This window comes from Bos grunniens, chromosome 22, assembly GCF_055505025.1.
Source record: "Bos grunniens cultivar Pamir isolate PY7600 chromosome 22, Bosgru_T2T1.0, whole genome shotgun sequence".
Lineage (NCBI taxonomy): Eukaryota > Metazoa > Chordata > Mammalia > Artiodactyla > Bovidae > Bos > Bos grunniens.
Window position 1 is genome coordinate 25,810,908 of NC_141186.1, and position 18,481 is coordinate 25,829,388.

The following is an 18,481-nucleotide window of genomic DNA, read 5'->3' on the forward strand; positions in this document are numbered from 1 at the left end:
GTGTTGGAGAAGACTCTTGAGAGTCCCTTGGACTGCAAGGAGATCCAACCAGTCCTTCTAAAGGAGATCAGTCCTGGGTGTTCATTGGAACGACTGATGCTGAAGCTGAAACTCCAATACTTTGGCCACCTCATGCAAAGAGTTAACTCATTGGAAAAGACTCTGATGCTGGGAAGGATTGGGGGTAGGCGGAGAAGGGGACAACAGAGGATGAGATGGCTAGATGGCATCACCAACTCAATGGACATGAGTTTGAGTAAACTCCAGGAGTTGGTGATGGACAGGGAGGCCTGGTGTGCTGTGATTCATGGGGTCGCAGAGTCGGACACGACTGAGCGACTGAACTGAACTAAATTGAAGGTCTTTAATGAGGATGCTGGTTCATTTGCATATCTGTGTCAGTATCACTGTCCTTTTAAAGTATGAAGTGACAACCAGAGATCATTAAAATCAGCAACATGGAAGAGTAGGAACCAGGGAAATAAATATTCAAGCTTGTTTGAAAAGAAACAGACCTGATTTATAGGAAAAAATTTGAAGTTATAATCTATATAGAAAGATTTTAAAGCCTATTACAACCCTTAACAAATGAATGGTATGCTATAAAATTTCAAAATCAAAACAGGTCTCTTAGAGAATAAGATAATTGTCAAAAATTAGCAATAAAAGTTCTAAAAAATTTTGAGTAATTCCTATGAACTATGAAGGAAAAAATACAAAAATGAGACAAACACAGGTTCAGTATCTCAGAAAAAAAAAAACAAAAAAAAAAGAATAGAAAATAATAGATCATTCTGCAGAGATGAAAAAAGACATAAACCTTTAGTATTGAGCCCAGAATATCCAGAAAAAAAATTAAAGAAGCCAGACATATTGTCTTGAAATTTCATAACACTAGACATTAAAAAAAAAAAAAAACTCCCAAAAATGTCCTGAGGAAAAAAAGTGGGTTCACTACTGATGAGAAGACCATCAAATTCTCATCACCTATGATTGATGGTAAAAGGCAAGGGACATAAAACTTTAAATTTGGGACGATTGAGAAGGAAGTGAGGGAGGAAGGGAAAAAAGAAAGGAAGAAAAGACATTTTCAGACACACAGATAGAAGGAAAATAATCTCCTGTTTGCTCACCCTTTTATAGACATAGCCTTCATAACAACCTAAAATCAAAAAACACAAAACTTTATTTCTGGAGAGGAAAACTGGTAGGAGACTGTGGTTACTGTTACTGCTATTTTATTGCAAAACTCTGCAGCCATTGGATTTGTAACTTGTGTTAATCTTAAGTATGCCCTGATTTAAGGAATTGGAATTAATTATATTGTCAATTTGGCATGAAAAATTTCAGCTCAATAGTAGCAGCTTATTCTGATTTCTGTATATCTGATTGGACTAATTCTAAGTGATCACTTGTCTATAACCTCAATCCTGATATAAATGAATGAGAATAGTCAATACAATACATAAATATTCACCATAAATCTTTTCTTTGTGATACAGTCTTTTTCAAACTCTCTTTAAAAAAATATCTAAAGGTATTCTCTTCATCATGCCTGATGTGTGACATCTGTGGCTTCTATAAGAAAACAAAGGGAATATCCATAATAAAGCTTGCTAGAAAGAAGTTTAATTTGAAAAGTATATTTTATTTTCACAGGTGGCTGCTTATTGCATCTTGTCATAAAATCTAAATGATGTGCTGGTGTTGGAGTGTATTCAGAACAGTAAAGGTCTTCTACAGCCATCAGATACCACATTTTGCTTCTTCATTTAACTGATTTTCAGATTCCCTCTAGTACGCTGATGTATGAAAGCACTTCTAATGGAGTAATTACAGTTTTGTTTTGTTATTTAATCTTAGATCATTGGGATTATCTAATTCAATTAATTTATGCATCTCCTTTCTGAACAATTGCAAAAAGGCATTAAATAGAACAGACTGAGCTAAAAACGCTTGTGTGCATGTTCAGTCATGTCTGAGTCTTGTGACCTGATGGACTGTAGCCCACCAAACTCCTCTGTCTATGGGATTTTCCAGGCAATAATACTGGAATGGGTTCCCATTTCTTATTCCAGAGGATCTTACCCACCAAGAGATTGAACCCGCATCTGTGCCTCTCCTGCATGGGCAGGCAGATTCTTTACCACTACGCCACCTGGGAAGCCTTGAGCTAAAAACTTTATTATCACCTTATGTGCAAGGTAAATTTTTTTAGTGACAGGAATATAGTGGTAAATAAAGTAGATGAACCACCTTCCTTCATGGAGCTTCCATGCTAGAAATTTTGGTTTTGCAGAAGGATGGCAATAAAAGAGAAAACAGAAGGCAAAAAGGCCATATCAAATACTAAGCACATATCATTTGCATTTTTAAAACATTAATCTAATGACAAAGGATCTCAACTTTTTATTTTACTTGATACATATATTCAGGTTTTCTTCCCAAGGGGAAGAAATGTACTTGGGACTATATAACCTCTCTGAAAACTGTAGTTGGTCAGGAGTTGCCCCTTCATCTCTAGAGGAAAAGGTTATTCATGAGAAATCCTTTCCTTGTGTTTCTTTCAACTGTACTCAGAGATGCAAAAATGCATACGTAAGCCTTAAGAAGAGGGAGACCATGTTAGGAGGAAAGAGATATCCAGAGACAGGATAAAGTATTGGGTTGGCCAAAAAGTTCATTTGGATTTTTTCCATAAGATGTGATGGAAAAAGACAAATGAACTTTTTGGCCAACCCAGTGCTCACTACAGATCTCCAAGTTTACCTGAGACCAAATAAACTGCTAAAAGTCCCTCGTGCGTGCATCCATGATCAGTCACTCAGTCGTGTCTGACTCTTTGATACCCAGCAGGCTGAACCCTGCCTGGCTCCTGTGTCCAAAGAATTTTCTGGGCAAGAATACTGGAGTGAGTTGCCATTTCCTCCTCCAGGGGTTCTTACTGAGCCAGGAATTAAACCCATGTCTCTTGTGTCTCCTGCAAGTAGATTCTTTACCACTGAGCCGCCAGGGAAGCCCAGAAGTCCCTAGAGACCATTTCAACCCTCTTGTCCTTGATGCTCTGCGGCCACATCAATCCTGCTGTAACTACTCACTTTTTTTTTAGATGTTTACCCTGAACTGAAGCATTTAATTTCCTTCTCTGCTTCCACTGATGGTACCCAATCTCTCCCACACACTGAGGTGATTTTGTGGAACTTCTTGCTCCTGCCTTTTCTGCTATGAGTATCTTTGGCTAAAGCATTCACTTGTTGAAATCTCAAGCATGCCTCAGTCTTGAATCACATTTCACTTCAACTTTGACCATACCCTTGACCCCTCTAGCTGGAGGGCCCTGTCCCTCATCTTCACCATCCTGTCACATCACTCAGGTAAGATATTTCACATATACCAATATCTTGTAGATATTGTCAACAATTGTTTATCTCTTCAAGCCATCATCAAATTTCCTTGAAGTGCAGGGCTAGGTTTTGTCCAGATGGGAAGAAGTCTGATAGAATTTAATGAGTTTTGGACCAGAATGTGAATCCTGATTGTCACTAACAATCCTCTGTGATGATATTTAAAACCCTTGATGATTCTGAATCCAAATTTGTCATCTGTAAAAGGAAGGTGCTTCATAAAATTAACTGAGTGATCCTACTTCTACTCCACCATGCCTAACATAATACTTTAATATGGTAGGCCATTATAAGCATTTATGGAATAGTGAATAAATTTACTTCAAGAGTAAACATTTCAGCATGATAAAATAGTATTTTTCTCTTTCTGACTTACTTCACTTAATATGATAATCTCTAGGTCCATTCATGTTGCTGCAAATGGCATTATTTCATCTTTTTATGGCTGAATGTTATTTCTGTGTGTGTGTGTGTGTGTGTGTGTACACACGTATCTCCCATCTTCTTATCCATTCATCTGTTGATGGACATTTAGGTTGCTTCCATGTCTTGCTTATTGTAAATAATGTTTCTGTGAACACTGGAGTGCATGTATCTTTTCAGATTAGAGTTTTGTTTGAATATACACCCAGGAGTGGGATTGCTGGATCATATTATATGTTTTTTAGTTTTTAAAGAATCTCCATGCCATTTTCCATAGTGACTGCACCAATTTACATTCCTACCAACAGTGTAGGAGGCTTTCTTTTTCTCCACACCCACTCCAGCATTTATTTTTTGTAGACTTTTTGATGATACCATTCTGACTGGTGTGAGATGATACCTCATGGTGGTTTTAATTTGTATTTCTCTATTAATTAGTGATGTTGAACAATTTTAAGATATGTTTTCTTTTCTCTCTCTGTATATTGCAATTTTTCAGTCAATGAGCTTGTGCTTATTGGCTCAATAGATGGATAGAGCAAAGAACAAACTTGAAACAGCCAAAAGGGCTTTCTGACTCTTTCTAAGGCTCAATAAACAGAGGCAATGCAATGGATGTAAACGAAGTACTTGCCACAGAAATAGAATTGTAGCAAAGCTGATGCGAAATGATGAAATTAGAGAGGATAGTAGGTCCAGGGCTGAACTTCTGAAAAGGCATCAAGACCTGAGGAAAAGGGTACATGGAACATAGAGATGAACACAGAAAGAAGTCATAGATAACTTAAACACAGAATCACAAACCTTGATGTTACTGTCTCATTTCTGACTGGTGACCATGGCTCATTGATCAGAGCTCATAATCCATCTGGGCACTAGTTAATATTCCATATGTATCAACTACACACTTTCAGTTTGGAGAAACCTTAAAAAAACTGAGGTTAAATTTTGCATATTCTTGGTAGGATTAAAATATGAATTGTCTTTAAAAATACATAACATTTTCTTGCAAATCAGTGTTTCTAGACTGAAATTCGTATCTTCAAAATACAATGAATGAGCTTTACAAACCGCAAATTGCTACCGAATAAGAGTTATTCTTTTGTTGTTGTTGCTGTTTAATTGTTAAGTTGTGTGTGATTTGTGACCCCATGGGCTGTAACCCTCCAGGTTCCTCTGTCCATGGGATTTCCCAGGCAAGAATGGGAAACAACCCACTGAAGTGGGTTGCCATTTCCTTCTCCAGGGGATCTTCCCAACCCAGGGATTAGATCCATGTCTCCTACTTGGCAGGTGGATTCTTTACCAATGAGCCACCAGGGAAGTTTGATTAAATGGTACAATGAATACACTATAACACAATGGAGTACAGTGTCTGGGGTAAGGTATACAGTTAATAACTATTATTGATATTATTGTCACTGTACTAATACCAGTGATAAAGTGTAGTTAGAATGGCTGCATATACACAGGGATGCTTGAAATGGTACAGAGAATTAAAAGTAAGTTTCCGGTACATGCCCATGTAAAGTCAAATCATGCCACCCTTGACTTGAATGTTTTCTCCTATACCACTTTTGTTTGCAAAAACCTAGTGAGTCCTGGATTGACAGAAAGGTGACAAAAAAGTAGAAATCAGGTAGTCTAGGACAAATGGCAATGTGAGAGACAATTCCTAGGTAGGTTGATAAGAAGTCCGGGAGTCCCCAAGGAAAGAGGGATCTGGAATTCTCAAGGAGGAGAAAAGGACAAACTTGTTTTTTTGTCTACATTCCTTCAGTTTAGTTCAGTTCAGTCACTCAGTCGTGTCCAACTCTTTGTGACCTCATGAATCACAGCATGCCAGGCCTCCCTGTCCATCACCAACTCCTGGAGTTTAAGCAAACTCATGTCCATAGAGTCAGAGATGCCATCCAGCCATCTCATCCTGTCTTCCCCTTCTCCTTCTGCCCCCAATCCCTCCCAGCATCAGAGTCTTTTCCAATGAGTCAACTCTTTGCATGAGGTGGCCAAAGTACTGGAGTTTCAGCTTTAGCATCAGTCCTTCCAATGAACACCCAGGACTGATCTCCTTCAGAATGGACTGGTTGGATCTCCTTGCAATCCAAGGGACTCTCAAGAGTCTTCTCCAACACAATAATTCAAAAGCATCAATTCTTTGGCACTCAGCTTTCTTCACAGTCCAACTCTCACATCCATACATGACCACAGGAAAAACCATAGCCTTGACTAGATGGACCTTTGTTGGCAAAGTAATGTCTCTGCTTTTGAATATGCTATCTAGGTTGGTCATAACTTTCCTTCTAAGGAGTAAGCGTCTTTTCATTTCATGGCTGAAGTCACCATCTGCAGTGATTTTGGAGCCCCCAAAAATAAAGTCAGCCACTGTTTCCACTGTTTCCCCGTCTATTTCCCATGAAGTGATGGGACCAGATGCCATGATCTTAGTTTTCTGAGTCTTAGTCAATTACATAACTCATTTTAAACTCTGTACTAGGGATTATACAACAACAATGTATCCTGCTCGAGGACAGTTTTTCCTTCCTGAAAACCTTCTGGCTAATCCTGTTATCTTAAAATGTAAATTATGGGAGTGAGTCTAGTAAGAGCTTTACAACCTCCAGACATTCTTTTGATTCACTGTAATAACTGATTAATAGTATATAACTCTATTGCTAACACTAGCATGGGGGGTACTCTTTCTGCCCCCTTCTGATGTCTATGTCAGAAGCTTTCTCTATCCCTTTTATACTTTAATAAAACTCTATTACACAAAAGCTCTGAGCAATCAAGCCTCATCTCTGGCCCCGGATTGAATTCTTCTCCTCCGGAGGCCAAGAATCCTGGCGTCTCTGGTGGTTCAGCAACAACCTTTCAGCAGCTTGAACATCACTTCTAGAGTAAGTGTGAGTTTACTGAAGTGAAGACCTGTTCCAAGTTTGCATACATACTTTATTCACAAAATGCCTTAAGGAATGTTGCAGTTACATGTGGATGACCTACATATCATGTCTAGTTTCAAGTCATACTAGTGGAGACTAAAAGTTTCAGGGACTATGACTCACTGATTAATTTGTGTTCAATAAGCAGTGGCTTAACTCATGAAAAACACTCACTAGAGAATATGGCATCTTACTGTGTACTGCAATTTAGTTGAAAATTAAGCACTGAATCCAACAAGGAATGTTACAATCTAATAGCTTCAGATCTTCATAAACTAAAATAGGAAATTTTTACATTCAATATTGTTAAAAAATATTAGATATATAACAGGAATTTACTTAGCTCTTCCTCCACATATGATGGGGATACATCCTCATAAGCCCACTGTAAACTGAGAATATCATAAGCTGAAACTGCATATAATAACACACCTGACTACCTAACTTAAATGTGGTCAGAACACTTACATTAGCCTACAGTTGGACAGTAGTATCTAGCACAAAGTCTATTTTATAGGAAGGTGTTGAATGTCTCCTGTAATGTACTGAATACTGTACTGAAAGTGCAAACCAGAATGGTTGTAAGTGTATCAGTTATTTACCCTCATGATCAGGTGGCTGACTGGGAACAAGGCTCAATGTAATCATCCAGCATCCCAAGGGAGTATCCAGTGGCCTATCTCTGTCCATGGAAAAGATCCACATTCAGAATTCCAAGTACAGTTCCTACCAAATGTGAAAATTGCTTTTGCAGTATCCTAAAGTCAAAAAGTTGTATGTGGGACCATCCTAAGTCAAGGACCATCTGGGATCTTCTACCCACCCACTTGTGCCCCATGAGGAATACCATAAACCCATAAAAGGGTCTCCCCAGGCATTTTAATTTTATCTTTCCCTTGAGTTACATCCTTCTTACATCAATGGTTCCTAGCAACTCTAGCTCTTTTGAGTGCAAAATTTTGCTACAGGGACCTGATAGTGGTATGCTTTCAACTTTGATAATCTGAACTGCTGCTCTTTATGCCTAATATGATTCTGAGATATCTGAAAGACTGTGTATCTATTGCTTTAGTTGATTTTTATTCTTTTTTGTTGTTGTTTTTCTCAGAAATCCTGTGGAAAATCACTGCTGAGATTTACAGTCATTTCTCTGTCAGTCATGCTTACTAATTTTTGGATATCATTATAAATTATCACATTTGCATGATGAATTCCCAGTTAGTGTGTTTCAACAGTGACTCATTTTCTATTTTAAAAGGGAGAAGCATTTTTAATCTCAGTTTTGACTGAAGCCAAAATCCCATGGACGGAGGAGCCTGGTGGGCTGCTGTCCATGGGGTCTCTAAGAGTCGGACACGACTGAGCGACTTCACTTTCACTTTTCACTTCCGTGCATTGAAGAAAGAAATGGCAGCCCACTCCAGTATTCTTGCCTGGAGAATCACAGGGACGGCAGACCCTGGTGGGCTGCCGTCTATGGGGTCTCACGGAGTCGGAAATGACTGAAGCGACTTAGCAGCAGTAGCAGCAATTAATATTATTCTCTGTGTTCAGACCAATGACTTGAGGCATCCTATTGCTGTATGCCATGTGCTAAATTGCTTCAGTGTGTCTAACTCTATGCGACCTTATGGACTATACTCACCCAGGCTCCTCTCTCCTTGGGATTCTCCAGGCAAGAATACAGGAGTGGGTTGCCATTCCCTTCTCCAGAGGATCTTCCCAACCCAGGGATCGAATGCCTGTCTCTTATGTCTCCTGTATTGGCAGGCAGGTTCTTTACTATCAGTGCCACCTGGGAAGACCCTATCTTATTGCTGCTGCTGCTGCTGCTGCTGCTGCTGCTAAGTCGCTTCAGTCGTGTCCAACTCTGTGCGACCCCAGAGATGGCAGCCCACTAGGCTCCTCTGTCCCTGGGATTCTCCAGGCAAGAATACTGGAGTGGGTTGCCATTTCCTTCTCCAATGCATGAAAGTGAAAAGTGAAAGTGAAGTTGCTCGGTTGTGTCCGACTCTTAGTGACCCCATGGACTGCAGCCCACCAGGCTCCTCTGTCCGTGGGATTTTCCAGGCAAGAGTACTGGAGTGGGTTGCCATTGCCTTCTCCGATCATATTGCTAGTGGTTGTCAAAGCCTAGTCAACCTGGAACTTCAAACTAAACTCCTGTGAGTAGATCCTAGGCTATTTTTTTTTTTAACTATATAGTGTGGCTTTAAAAACTATTATTTTCCAGCCTTCTCACTTTTCATTTCTGTTCTATTCTCCTTTTAGGAACGGTGTATTCCAGGAGCCAAAAAACTTCCCCAAATGGCCAAAACCAGAAACATGTGAGTAATGAAATAACTCAAATGGATGATAAGTCAAATTCTAACATAAACATTCATGATTCCATAGTGAAATAAGTGATGATTTAATTATATATAACAGATAAATCAATGAATAAGGAGAATAGACTAGTTTTCTATATAGGAGAATGTCAAATAATTAATGTAGCTACTCCTCCTCTTTCACCTCAGGAAAGCAAAGCATAATGCCCTATTTCTTAAGCACAGGCTGTTTAGTAACTTCTTTCCAGGGTGTACAGTTCACAAAGGGGGAACATGAAACTTTATAGTGGATCTGAGTGATTAAGGTCTTTATCAGCTGTGATAGGTCATGTTGATGCTTGAGATGGTGTGATGAGAATGTACTTTACCTGTGTGGCTCGCATCTGTGCTCAATCACTTCAGTCATGTCCAACGCTGCAACCCCATAGACTGTAGCCCACCAGGCTCCTGTCCATGGGGTTATTCTGGCAAGAATACTGGAGTGGGTTGCCATTTCCTTCTGCAGGAGATCTTCCAGAATGAGGGATCAAACCCTTCATTGCAGGCAGATTCTTTACCTGGGTCACCAGGGAAGCCCTTACTTGTGTGGTCTTCCACTCAAAAACCTGTATCTCAGGCTAATTATGTGAAAAACAGCAGACATACCTCAAATGACCAGTATTTTACAAAATGCTTAACTAGTGCTACTTAAAAATGTCAAGCTCATCAAAAACAAGGAAAGCCTAAGAAGCGATCACAGTCAATAGGAGCTTAGGAGACATGATGAAGAAATGAATGTGGTGTCTGGAAACAGAGAAAGGACACCAGATAAAAATTAAAGAGATCCAAAGATAAGTTATAGACTTTGTTACTGATAAAGTGAAAGGGAAAGTGTTAGTCACTCAGTATTAATTGTAACGAATGTACTGTAGTAATGTAAGATCTTGATAATAAGGAAAACTGGGAGGGGAGAGGAACGCTACTATTTTTGTGATTTTTCTGTAAATGAAAACTATTCTAAAAATTTTAATGGCATATTTTTCTTTCTATAAAATCATCTGCACATCCTCCTTCCACTATTATCCCTGCTCTTACTGTCCTAAATACTATTTTCCAAATTTTATTCTTACCTTATGCTATAGAGTCAATTTATTTTTCAAAACACGTTGATAATCTGAGAAAAACAGGATATAGATTTGAGGTGCATTTTGCTCTTCTCCTAAGCAGAAAAATGCCAACTCTTCCCGACCACCAAATCAGTTATTTCCCCACAGAAATAGCAAATCCACTTTAAAGGTTTATTTACAAAGCAGAAATCCCAATCTCCTTTCCTACCAACTGCCCCTGACAGGGCATAATACCCTAACAATCTAATCAATTCCAACCTGAAAACTTCAGTTTGCTTTTAAAAGATTAGCAATCCCCATTTATACTTTCTGCCTACACAGATTTAAAATAGATATTGCATAGTCATACTATTCAATTCCTACAAAATGCATGTAAAAGAGAGAGAAAATAGGTTTGAATGGACTTTTTACTTCTTAAAATCTCCATGTAGGATAAAGACAAAAACCTGAGAGATTTGCAAATGTATTCAGTAGGGCAGATAGAAGCACCAATCTGAATATTATCACCTCAAGATACAAGAATAGCCTCCTCTCAACACAACTTTTAACAGAGTTTTACTTCTGGGAAGAAACTTCTTGGTCTATTCAGTGCTGTCCTAGCCCTACTTTAGAAATGCAAATTCTGTCGGAAAGTGCAATAATGAATTGACTTTCTTTAAGGATTTTTATGGTCAGTGTCAAGTCACTGACTGTCTTCTGCAGTTCTGAGGCCTCTCTGATAAAGGAGATGTGGGAACAAGCTTGGCAAAGTAGGTGGGCTGGGATGGCAGGGAAATTGACTCCATGCCGCCTGTCACAGTCAGCACAGCTCAGCTGGGCAGGAGGGAGTCTTTGAGATCCTCTCACAAGTCAGACTACAAAGATTCAACTGCCAAAGAGAAAATGCCTTTTAGAGGACAGCTGTCTGAATTTTTAAGAATTCTGAGAAGGGGTGAAAGTTCAAAAGCTGCTGGTTTTCTTTGTCCTCTTACTCACTTCCCTTTGTGTGCTAGGAACACAGTTTTATGTAAAACTGCTATAAACCAGGGTTTTGAGTTTGTCTTTTTGTCCACAGTCAATATCTTGAGAGGTAAAATGGTGAAAAGAGTCAGAAGTACTGTGGCTTAGGGCAAGTTTTTGTACTTGATAGTCCAGCTCCAGTGCTTCCTAAATTATAATGTGCACAAGAGACATCTTCTGCTGTTGTTCAGTCGCTCAGTTGTGTCCCACTCTTTGTGACCCTATGGACTGCAGCACACCAGGCTTCCCTGTCCTTCACTATATCCCGGAGTTTGCTCAACCTCACGTCCATCGAGTTGGTGATGCCATCCAACCATTTCATCCTCTGTCGTCCCCTTCTCCTCCTGCCTTCAATCTTTCCCAGCATCAGGGTCTTTTCCAATGAGTCAGTTCTTCCCATCAGGTGGCCAAATACGGGAGCTTCAGCTTCAGCATCCATCCTTCCAATGAATATTCAGGATTTCCTTTAGGAGTCATCTGGGATCTCCTTAAAATGCAGATTCCAATTTAGTAAGTTTGAGTTTGGTCCTGAGAGTCTGGATTTTTAACAAATTCCCAGATCATACTTATGCTGATGTTGTGCACATCATGCTTAGAGTGAGAAGAGACTTTTTGTTGTTTAGTCACCAAGTTGTGTCTGACTATTTTGTGATCCCATGGACTGTAGCCCACTAGGATTCTCTCTGTCCATGGGATTCTCCAGGGACGAATACTGGGGTGGATTGCCACTTCCTTCTCCAGGGGGTCTTCTAGACCCAGAGATTGAACCTAAGTCTCCTCCATTGGCAGGTGGATTCTTTACCACTGAGTCACCAGGGAGGTTCCTGGCAAGGGTGTAGCTAATGTATTTTTACACACAACAGTTTCAATGTCCAAGTCTTGGGAATGTTGGAAAAGCATCTCTTGTGGATAATTTTTCTTAATATCAACCTCTTTTCTTCTCCTAATTAACTGATTTAAAAAAAATCCTTCTCTTGTCTTTGGTCCTTTCTCTTAATAAATGAATAGCAATTAACATACTCCCTAGCTTCTTTTATCTTAAAAGATCATTTTTATTTCCTTTGAATGAATACATATGTTCAGACCTGTTACCACATGAAGTTCACCTTTTTCCAACATCTCTCTCCAGACTTATTCAAAAGCTGAATTTTTTTGCTCTTTCTCCACCATCATCTTTAGCATAAATTTAATAGCTATTCTTGTTTAGTCACTCAGTTGTGTCCAACTGTTTTGCGACCCCATGGACTGTAGCCCGCTAGGCTCCTCTGTCCTTGGGATTTCCCAGGCAAGAGAACAGGAGTGGGCACCATTTTTTTCTCCAGGGAAATTTAGTAGATTATTGTGTTAAAATTGTATCTATCTTATATCTTATTAATATATTTCATTTATTCTTCCACTAAACTAACATTGGAAGATGTCAGTCCTAATTTTCTCTTCCCCCAATCACTAATGATAGCTATTAGAGCAACACTGATGTGGTAGGTAACTCAGGACTATATACACACACGGGCACACACATATACACACAGTCTAGAAAGTACGTATAAATATATAGCTAAATTAATTTTCCTTTGTTTCACATTTAAAAAAAGTAACTCAATAAGAGTTGTGAATGTGTGAAAAGTGAAATGAAAGTCTCTCAGTTGTGTCCAACTCTGCGACACCATGGACTGTAGCCCACCAGGCTCTTCTGTCCATGAAATTCTCTAGGCAAGAATGCTGGAGTGGGTAGTCATCCCCTTCTGCAGGGGATCTTTCCAAATCAGGGATCAAACTCCAGTCTTCTGCATTGCAGGCAGATTCTTTACCGTCTGAGCCACTGGAGAAACCCAATATAAAATGGATATGGCGAGAAAAGACACCTAAATTTGACTCTAAAAACATGAATAATTTCCATAAAATTATATCAAGAACTGTTTGAATTATTTTGCCATATTTTTGACTCTTAGAAATGAAAATAAGCAAATAAAGTGGAGGATAAATAAACATCCTAGTCTTCATAGCTTTATGGTATGAAAGATTGGAAGTAATATAGAGAACATCTACTTCTATATTCTGTATAACTAGACATAATTTCACTTACTGGGTAGCAAAAGAGTATGAGGAAACCACACTAGTTTGTGAATTCTACTTTAATTCATCTCCTACTCATGAATAATAATAATAAAAAATAGCCAAACATGGCAATTTTGATCTTATTTTAATTGTAACCAGTGTTTTTTTCACTAGGGATGTTTTTCAATTAATGAAAAGATTCCATCCATAGCTTGGGTTGTTTAATATCTGCTTATCCATTAATGTTAATGTAAGCAGATGGATAAATCGCTGTGCAATGATGCCTCTTCTTTCCATTGGAAAATTGGTCTGAAAACAAGGTAATCAAATATTTCACATTAACATTATAGATAGTGTTCACTAATCTAATGTGGGATGTGGTGCTCTTTGATCATGATGCTTCAGGCCCTGCTGTTCAGCTGCCCACTAACTATAACTGAGTGTGTTTATTGTTATCATTGTATTGTTTTGTTTCTGTAATTACATATTGCAACAGTTTAGTGTAGAGTTCTTCCCAGAATGAGAGCTCAAATTCTTTACTGATGGAATCTAAATAGGACCTCAAAGTTGCTCTGATTGGCCAGCACAATATATCAGAAATTTTAAAAATAATCTTTTGGATTCCATGAGAAGGGGCTTGTACTTTAGTTCTAAGAGTTCTTTCTTGTTTCATTTCCTTACATTTTCATCTTTCCTCTCCTCTCTCTTTGGTTGCTCAGCCATGTCCAACTCTTTTTGCAACCCCATGGACTGTAGCCTACCAGGCTCAATTCACTTGTGTATATTACTTGACTTGCATTTAAGGTATTTGACTTTGCATCCCTGTTCTAGAGTTGATCTCAGAAAAGAATTGGAGTCCACATTCAGTTCATCTGTTGGAAGCCATTTGCTACTCTAGCACAATACATCCTCGTGTTTTTAATTTGCCTTTCTGCATGAATCTGTCTATTCTGTTAATTCACAGTTCACTTATAGTCACATAGAAGCTTTTCAGGGATCAACAGAGCACCTGATACAAGAACCTGATAATTCAGTTTATTCATTTCCTTGTTAATTTAAAATGAAAACACACAGTTAAAATTCCTCTTCACATACCTAAAAAATGGAGAAAAAAATCTGGGAAATATTCTAAAATAGCAAGAATTTGCTTAACTCATCTTGTTTTTTTTTTTCACCCACATATATATAAATTAGCCAATATACACTTTGGGCTAACAGGTTCCATTTTATTTTGACAGTTAGTCAAATAGTGGTATTAATATAATATTCTTTTCCAGGGTATACTCATTAAAATGAGAATTAATATTTCTTTCTAAAAGGAAGCTGTATCAGACTGATCTTAATACATTTATAGAGAAAGGTGGTATAAAGAACTCCTCAAGTTTCTTCTGAAATTTCAGGATAATTATAGTAGATATTGATCATATGTTATATGGACAAATGAATTGTGGATGGTCATCAGTTATCAGTGAATTATCTGCCTGATAAAAATATCTCCATCAGATTTTACTTTCAAATTAACCAACACATTCACTCAACAAGTATCTATTATCTACTCTGTAAGATGTAGAACACTAGATTCTTTACAGCAGTCATCTCCTTTGCTGTGGAATCATTCTTGTTTTATTGGTTTTTCTTGTATGTAAATTTGGAAGTTACATAGCATTCAGCAATGAAAACACTATAACATGTTGAAAAGCATATGAGAGAGAGATGAAGGAAGGAAGGAAGGAAGGAAGGGCACTTATTTTAGGAAAATTCAGTACCCATGTTTTAGCCAATTTTTTAAAGTTTTAAAAGTTTTAAAAGTTTATTTTGTATTATGTTGACCTTTAAAAATTATACAACTACAATCTCTTTTGCCTACATTTCTTATTCATTTTCCTAACAACTACAATTTTATGATTTATGATGATCCTTCATGGTATGATAAATTTATAGCTTGGTGCATTTTGCAAAATCTCAAATCTGAACAGTAACATTTTTTTTCCCCTGAAAATCCTTGCACAATAAGCAAATTGCTTAGGAGACGAAGAATGAAAAATAACCATATTTTCTTGTGAAAGGTCAGGTATTGCAAATTTGTATTGCAAATCTAGCTTTGCAATAGCTAGAAACAATAGCTTTTGAAATTTAGGACTCAGGCTTAGATAGGTATGTGTTGGTGGGATCAATTTCCTTTTTTTTTTTTTTCCTTAAAGAGGATTCAGACTAGTCTTAGGTCTCCAATCTGGCTTTTTAAAATATGGTTAACATGCATCGATCATATGATTTGAATTTTTATCTGTAACAGCTAACTTTTCTACTCCTTATTAGGAAAAAAATATTAGATTGGTGCAAACGTAATTTTGATTTTTGCATTGCTGAAATCCACCATTTGATATTGGAATACATTCTTAAATAAATGTGGCTATGTTATATATTATTTTCATATGCATTTCTTGCTTTAGTTTATTTTTTGCTAATGACTTATTACTTGTTACATATCTTAAATTTATTTTAGACTATGGAAATGATGTTAGACAAAAAGCAAATTCAAGTGATTTTTTTATTCAAGTTCAAATTGGGTTGTATAGCAGCAGAGATAATTCGCATCAACAATGCATTTGGCCCAGGAACTTTTAGCAAAGGTACAGGGCAATGATGGTTCAAGAAGTTTTACAAAGGAAACAAGAGCCCTGAAGATGAGGAGCACAGTGGCTGGCCATCAAAAGTTGACAATGATCAATTGAGAGCCATCATCGAAGCTGATCCTCTAATAAGTACATGAGAAGTTGCCAAAGAACTCAACATTGACCATTCTACAGTCATTTGGCACTTGAAGTAAATTGGAAAGGTGAAAATTTTCAATTCTGGGTGACTAGAAATTAAAAAAAAAAATCGTTCTCAAGAGTCATCTTCTCTCTATGCAACAGCAATGAACAATTTCTCCACCTGGTTGTGACATGTGGTGGAAAGTAGATATTATACAACAGCTGACAACAGCCAGCTCAGTGAGAAGGAACTCCAAAGAAAGCCAAACTTGCTCCAAACTTGCACCCAAAAAAGCTCATGATCACTGTTTGGTGGTCTGCTGCTGGTCTGACCCACTACAGCTTTCTGAATCTCAGTGAAACCATTACATCTGAGAAGTATGTTCAGCAGGTTAATAAGATGCACCAAAAACTGTAACACCTACAGCTGGCATCACTTAACAGAATGGGCCCAGTTCTTCTCCATGACAATGCCTGACCACATGTCACACAACCAACACTTCAAAAATTGAATGAATTTGACTATGAATTCTTGCCTCATCTTCCATATTCACACGACCTCTCATCAACTAACTACCACTTTTTCAAGCATCTCAATAACTTTTTTCAGGGAAAGTGCTTCCACAACCAGCAAGATGCAGAAATAATTTCTTGAATCCTGAAATATGGATTTTTATGCTACAAGAAGAAACATACTTATTTCTCATTGGCAAAAAGATGTTGATTGTAATGGTTCCTATTCTGAATAACAAAGATGTATTTGAACCTAGTTATAATGATTAAAAATTCAGGCTCTGAAATAGCTGATTACTTTTGCACCAACCTAATAGCTACCTGTAAACCGTTTCATTACCTATCACCAGGACCTGGTCTATAATTTGTGTATCCATGCAAATGCAAATGTGGGCTTCTTGTTCAAATATTCTTAAGAATTTCAAGATGGCAGCATCAGAGGATTAAGCCCAGAATAGAGACTTTCTAAGTGTGGGACCCTCTCTCCACATAAGTCACCCCCATGAAACCTGTCACTAGCAGTTTAATGTAGGATAAAATGTTTAAATATAGGATAAAAATGGAAATATGCACTGGAGAAATGGTATTTTAGTGAGTGTGTGTGCATGTGTGTGTGTTTAATATTGTCTTTGATATCATTCATATGCAGTTTCAGGAACTGATACAGAGAGCTCTTCTGTACCCTTTACCCAGATCCTCCCAATGACAATGTTTTGAAAGACTAGAGTGCATATCACAACTAGGATATTGAGACTGATACATAACATTTTTGTCACCACAAAGAATCTTCATTTTATTTTTTAATAATCACATCCACTTCTGGCCTGGCAACCACTTATCTGTTCTCCATTTCTATAATTTAGTCAACATTTCAAGGATGGTGTTTCAGTGGAATACAGCATATAACGTTTTGGGACTGGCTGTTTTCATTTGGCATAATCCATGCTCATGGAGAAGGAAATGGCAACCCACTCCAGTGTTCTTGCCTGGAGAATCCCAGGGACAGCAGAGCCTGGTGGGCTGCCATCTATGGGGTCACACAGAGTCAGACATGACTGAAGCGACTTAGCAGCAGCAGCAGCATGCTCATGAGTAGCACTTCATAGAATTGAATATATTGTGATTTATTTAGGCAGTCACCAGATGAAGAACTTCTAGGTTGTCTCCAGTTTGGAACTATGATGGATAAAGCTACTGTGAATATTCCTTTACACATCTCTCTGGAATAAAAGCCTAGAAGAGCCATTGCTCTATACTGCTGGAGTCCAGCTCCAGCAGCCAGGGATTCAACCTGAAGAGTTGGACAGTGTCGGCAAGTAATGAGACAGCCTCTCATTTTCTTTGGACTGTGTGTTTATTTCAGGCTTATGATTCTCTTTTATACTTTTACAAAAGCTTTAGGTCAGAGGTTTGATATTTTCAGTTCCCACTGACCCAGATTTATTTTCTCCATAAATCATTGTTGCTCTTCAAACAGAGTTCCTGCTTTAGTGATTCTCTCAGAATCAGCCTTATCATCTATTATCTACCTCCTCTAATGTGTCCTATAGTTAACTTGTGATTACATTGTAACTCATGCTACATTCCTCAGTTTACTACTTATCTTCCTAAATCCTGTTTGTCCCTAACATCCTGAGCTCACTATCTCTTAAAAAGGCTTCTAGCTATAGTGTCTCCAAAACTTCCTAACTTCTATAAGCTATAGTAAAATATACTAACTTTACAACATTCCTTAAATCTTTAACTTCTAACTATTTTAATTATTTCTAAGCCCTAAATTCAGTAAACTCCTTTGCCATAAGCATTCTCCTCACAAATAGGCTTCAGAGAGCAATCCCTCCCATGGCCTCAAGCTACGGCCTATGTGCTCATCCTGGAACACTCTTTCGTAAAAGTCCTTGAACAAATGTCAATGATTAACTTTATGAATTATTTTCTGAGCATAGCTGCAGAAGTCTT

General features: G+C 38.0%; 1 long non-coding RNA gene across 9 annotated transcripts in view; it reads left to right on the top strand.

Annotated features, from left to right (window-relative positions):
• The window catches only part of LOC147348223 (uncharacterized), a 176,349-nt gene that overhangs the window by 30,910 nt on the left and 126,958 nt on the right, over positions 1 to 18,481 (top strand). For 7 of the 9 annotated variants that reach the window (XR_015151944.1, XR_015151942.1, XR_015151939.1 and 4 more), the window contains exon 2: positions 9,041 to 9,096. This is a non-coding gene — a long non-coding RNA (uncharacterized LOC147348223). Of the gene's footprint in view, positions 1 to 9,040; positions 9,097 to 17,654; positions 17,839 to 18,481 lie in introns of all 9 variants that reach the window. The other 2 variants (XR_015151947.1, XR_015151946.1) reach the window with 1 other exon arrangement.